A 6,000-nucleotide genomic window follows, 5' to 3' on the forward strand; every position below is an offset into this window, starting at 1 on the left:
GCACTCAAAAAAGAGGCGATTCACTTCTGACTGCATCGTATCAATAGAGGTATTTTCCATCTACGTGGCAACGAGATCAGCAAACATCTTGCATTTGATATATGATGATTGCCTCAGACAAACAAATTACCCATAGCTGCTAAGAAAATCAATCTCGCAAATGTATAGCAGCACACTGGGAGTTCACATTAAGGCCGATCAGAGTCACCCACAAGCATAAGTGAAGTGGTCTGACTTAACTTTCCACATGTGAGCAACAGAGACCAACATAACATCTCAAAAAAGCAACACACATACATAATTTGGAACTTGCATACATATACGTTACTGTATGCATAAAGACTCACAACCATCCAGCCATACCCAAACTTGTCAAAAATGACGACGTCTCGTGATGAATCAGATGTATCCAATGCAAAATTGCTCAAGAGATTTTACAACAGACTTGTAGGCAGTCAATTTCGCAACCTTACAGATCCTTACAACCTTACAAAATTATGACTAAAACCAAGAAAAGAGGCCTTAATAGCTAAGCAACAGATCGATATGCATAGATCTTGCCTATAGCGTGGACGAGTGCGACAGCTGCAATGAAGAAGACACTCATGCCGAGGACGAAGGTGGGGTTCATCTTGAAGCCAGGGACGTCGTCTGTGTAGAAAAGCAGCATGTTGCTGCCACCGGCGCTTCCATTGCCAAGGGACGTGCTGCTGGCACCGCTTCCCCCAACCCTTCTCTTGCAAGCTCCCACGGTTCAAGTAGATGTCTAGGTTCTAGTAGATGTCTAGGTTCTAGCAGGTCGGCATGAAAGATGCTTCAAGTATATTTCTAGGTTCTAGCAGGCTCGGCATGAAAGATGCTTCGCGCAAGAAAAGCAACACACATACATACTTTGGAACTTACATACATATACGCTATTGTATGCAAAAAGACTCACAACCATCCGGCCATACCCAAACTTGTCAAAAATGACGACGTCTCGTGATGAATCAGATGTATCCAATGCAAAATTGCTCAAGAGATTTTACAACAGACTTGTAGGCAGTCAATTTCGCAACCTTACAGATCCTTACAACCTTACGAAATTATGACTAAAACCAAGAAAAGAGGCCTTAATAGCTAACAAGCAGATCGATATGCATAGATCTTTCCTACAGCGTGGAGGAGTGCGACAGCTGCAATGAAGAAGACACTCATGCCAAGGACGAAGGTGGGGTTCATCTTGAAGCCAGTGATGTCGACTGTGTAGAAACGCAGCATGTTGCTGCCGTCGACGCTTCCATTGCCAAGGACGTGCTGCTGGCACCGCTTCCCCCAACCCTTCTCTTGCGAGCTCCCATGGTTCAAGTAGATGTCTAGGTTCTAGTAGATGTCTAGGTTCTTGCAGGCTCGGCATGAAAGATGCTTCAAGTAGATGTCTAGGTTCTAGCAGGATCGGCATGAAAGATGCTTCGCGCAAGAAAAGCAACACACATACATACTTTGAAACTTGCATACATATACGTTATTGTATGCACAAAGACTCACAACCATCCGGCCATACCCAAACTTGTCAAAAATGACGACGTCTCGTGATGAATCAGATGTATCCAATGCAAAATTGCTCAAGAGATTTTACAACAGACTTGTAGGCAGTCAATTTCGCAACCTTACAGATCCTTACAACCTTACAAAATTATGACTAAAACCAAGAAAAGAGGCCTTAATAGCTAAGCAGCAGATCGATATGCATAAACAGCGTGGAGGAGTGCGACAGCTGCAATGAAGAAGACTCTCATGCCGAGGACGAAGGTGGGGTTCATCTTGAAGCCAGGGACGTCGTCTGTGTAGAAACGCAGCATGTTGCTGCCGCCGGCGATTCCATTGCCAAGGGACGTGCTGCCGGCACCGCTTCCCCCAACCCTTCTCCCTGCGAGCTCCCACAGTTCAAGTAGATGTCTAGGTTCTAGTAGATGTCTAGGCTCTAGCAGGTCGGCATGAAAAATACTTCAAGTAGATGTCTAGGTTCTAGCAGGCTCAGCATGAAAGATGCTTCGCGCAGCCAAGACAAAGTTGGGAGGCAAGTAGAGAGAGAGAGAGAGAGAGAGAGAGAGAGAGAGAGAGAGAGAGAGAGAGAGAGAGAGAGAGAGAGAGAGAGAGAGAGAGAGAGAGAGAGAGAGAGAGAGAGAGAGAGAGAACCTGAGGCCTTTTCAACTGATTGAACACAAGGAATAAAGTGATGAGTAAACAAACGCCATCAGACAAAGCAGGTAGCAAAAAGAACTAGAGACCCATGCTACTCTGTAAAACTGTGGATAAGGGAGAGGGGGGCGAGAGAGAGAGAGAGAGAGAGAGAGAGAGAGAGAGAGAGAACATGAAGCTGAGAGAGAACCTAAGCCTAGCTGCGAACTCTGAAGGGACCCGCGCACTATGGAGAGCATACTTGACGTAACTGCGCACTGTGGAGAGCGTTATTAGCTTTTGAGAACCTGAAGCTGAGAGAGAACCGAACTGTGGAGAGCGTTATTACTTTGTTATTAGCTTCTCACAGTGCAGAGATTTTGTTTTAGCGCTAGAAATAGCTACCAGCTTCACGACGCAGAGCTTTTGTTTTAGTGCTCGAAATAGCTGCCAGCTTTTGACGGCGCAGCTTTTTTTTAAGCGTTGAAATAGCTGCCACGTGGGTGAATGGGAGGGGAGAGATCTGAAAATCTCCACTAAGCTAACGAAGTAACGAAGTGAGGAGGCTATCAACGAAGGAAAACAAGGCTTTTCCGGGCTGCCACGTCATAGTGGCCGTTCCTGTGCCACATTAGTAGCGGTGGCGCTATTGGCTAATAATAGGACACCTTTTTTTTCATGCGGAGATAGCAAGAAAAGACGAAGAGACGAGGCTATCAACGAAGGAGAACAAGGCTCATAACGAGCAGAAAGTGAAGAAGAATAGGGCAAGGGGAGAGCGAAAGGAGGCAAGCAAGGCTCTCTCTCTCTCTCTCTCTCTCTCTCTCTCTCTCTCTCTCTCTCTCGATCTCCAATCAAGCTAAGCAAGGGAGTAATGAGGTAAGCAAGGGCGAGCACTCTCTCTCGTCCTCTTGTCCTTGGTTAGCAAATGAAGAGAGCAAGGCTTGGAGAAGGCGGAGCTCGGCATGTTAAGGCGAGCAATAAAGAAGGTGGAAAAGTAAAGGCTCTCGGAGCCGAGTCTTGAAGCAAGACTCTCGAGAAAGGGTTCTAACAAACAAAAAAGAGTAAAGATCTCTTCATCTTATGCATATGATAGAGAAGAGGGGAGCAAGGAGTCAGCAAGGAAGGGGCACTTTCTCTTGCTCTCAGACATAAGCAAGAAAGTTAAAGGTGCTCTCACTCTCTCATGCTTGAAAAGGAGAGTATCTCGGAGCGTTGCATGAAGCTGGCATGAGCTCGGAAGAGGAAAGCAAGTGTTTCGTCCAAGCAGGGGTTAAGGGACTCGGAGCAAGTCGACTAGAGGTGAATATAAAGCTCATGAACAGCAGATAAGCCAATCCAAAGTGCATAAAGTAGGAAGATACAGGATAATTGGTAATAAATGAAGCTTGATGATCAAGGTAGTGAGCAGAATTGAAGACTGCAGAATCTACGGGTATTTGAAGCAGATAAAGCGACAAGAGGAAATTTCCACAACCATCATCATATAGAGATTGAATTAACATTCTTTTAAGTCCGGTGTCGTTAACGGCCCGGTTAATTCTGTAAAGCGAGAGCCTAAACTCCTAGTTAGCAGATGATCCAAGTGACAGTGCTGTGAATAGCCCGCCTTGGCTAAGGATTAAGTTGTACTCAAGCGTTAATCAATTAATTGATGATTATGGCGATTTCCAGATTCAATTACATATGTTGTTCTTGTTCTCTCTCTTTCACACCTCCCACAGCCAGAGGCCCGGCGCCTGCCCGGCTCACGTAGCGAACACATATCCCCCGACATCTTTGGTGAACCCGACGCGAAACGAGCCAGGATGGGAGATGGAGATGGAGATTCAACGGAGATGAAGAATTTATCACACATGTTTCTAATGGAAAATCAGGAGTTCCAGATTTTTCCAAGATGATGCGAGTGATGCAGGGATCATTGCATGAAGTAGAAGTCGTGAAGACAAAGAAGTAGATAGAAGAAGCTTTAAATGCAACATTGGATGTAGTGTGCGATGAAAGATGAATGCTTGATGGTGAATATGATCCAAAAGGCTACCTAGAGTGCTACGAGCAAGAAATGAAGCGTGAAAGAGTGCCAGAAGTTCAAATGATTTCAGAGTTTGAATAGCTTGTGTGTGACGATATTAAGGAGCAAGTTCAAGTTATTGCAAGAACATCTGCAAATAATTGGGATGCTTTTGCAGAAGCAATTTTACAGGGGATCTCACTGAATAAAGACCTGGAGCTTCAAAAAATTCAAAGCAGACAAGATGAGGAGCCATTTTTCTTAATGCAAAAATCATATCATACAGGTGATCAATATTCTATCCGAGCTAAGTTAGAATCTGTTATTGATGCATGTCTTCTGGAAGACGAGACATTATTGCATGCAGATTATGATTTCATAGTAGATATTGTTTATGCTCGATTGGGATTGTCTTCTTTATTCCAAAGCAGCTATGACTCTATGGATGCTAAACATGCAGTCATATCCTCTCAAAGTGACATAAATGAGAAAGCAGGTTTCTCAGAGCCAGAACATGGTTTGCATACAAGCATAGTTGCTAGCGGTGATCAAGAAACATGTTTGTCAGAGTCAATATGTGATGTGGATGCCCATTTGAAGTTCTCTTTGGGTATAGAGCATGAAGAGAATGCTTATGAAACATTACATTCAAAAGCAATTGTTTTGGATGATGTATATGGCTGCATTTCAGGACACTAGTGATGATGTAGATGTATTTGATGCTCAACCATATGTATTTGATGTGAACCAAGACAAAGATTATGATTATGGAGATGCATATTAAGAGGGGGTGATGGATGATGATCAGTTTATGACTGCTACAGGTTACAGGGTTTGCTATGATGATGCTATGGAAAAGGAAATTGATGCTATCTTTGTAATGCATGGTGAGACTTGTGCTATTGAAGTGGAAAGATATTTGAATGGGAATGTGAAGCTGCCAGAACAATTCATGCCTATGTATGCAACAAGCCATGAGGTTTCCTGTGATAATACTCACAAACTAGGTGGTTCCGGTGATAATACTCACAAACTAGGTGGTTTCCTGTGATAATACTCACAAACTAGGTGGTTCCTCCAAGGAGGAAGATATGGAGTTTATGGATCTGCTTGATGATGTGCTGCTAGAGGAATTTCGAGTTCCTTGTGACAAGAGTAGTGAAGAACATCCTACAACATATGATGAAGAGCTTATGTTTATTTTGAATGAGGCTCTAGAGAAGTTTGTGCCTACTAGAGAAGGCAACCATGCAGCGTTTGTGGTATCAAATGAAGTGATGGAATTCAGTGACTCACAAATGCAGATTGATATTTTGGAAACCATAGTGATTGAATTGATTTTCCCACTGGGTTCTGTTATGATGGGAATTTGGGACTTTTTGTTCCTATGCTATGAGAAAGTTTGTGGAGATGCAATATACTTGAAATACGATCATCCACTACCTTATGACCAAGGAGGTTATCATGCTAGCTATGATTGTTGGCAGCTACTTTATATGCCCTATGTTCCTGGAGGATGGTGCAAATTTTTTAAAGGAATGCTCACAGTTGGGCAAATGATTAGTTAGTTTCCCGTTTGATCTCGGGGGCTACTAAAGTGCCAGTTGCAGATTTGAAGAGTACCAGTTACATATTGTAGCAGGTTGCATGGTACAAGATTTTGTTTTCTAGATTATGCCGAGTCATAATAGGTTTTGTTATGCGGTCAATAAGCTTACATGGTTGGCTTCCAACTGACTTCTTTGGACAACTGTTGAAGTATCTTTACATCTTTTGAGTTGGTTCTGCTACCAGAACTTGAGGTAAAGGACTTGACGGCCATTCCGTGT

General features: G+C 43.5%; 1 pseudogene; it reads left to right on the forward strand.

Moving 5' to 3' along the window:
- The first annotated feature begins 4,157 nt into the window (after nt 1-4,157).
- On the forward strand, nt 4,158-5,739 carry LOC147439362 (uncharacterized; annotated as a pseudogene).
- The last annotated feature ends 261 nt before the right edge of the window (nt 5,740-6,000 follow it).

This window comes from Adiantum capillus-veneris, chromosome 16 (assembly GCF_014529385.1).
Source record: "Adiantum capillus-veneris isolate H3 chromosome 16, ASM1452938v2, whole genome shotgun sequence".
Classification (NCBI taxonomy): domain Eukaryota; kingdom Viridiplantae; phylum Streptophyta; class Polypodiopsida; order Polypodiales; family Pteridaceae; genus Adiantum; species Adiantum capillus-veneris.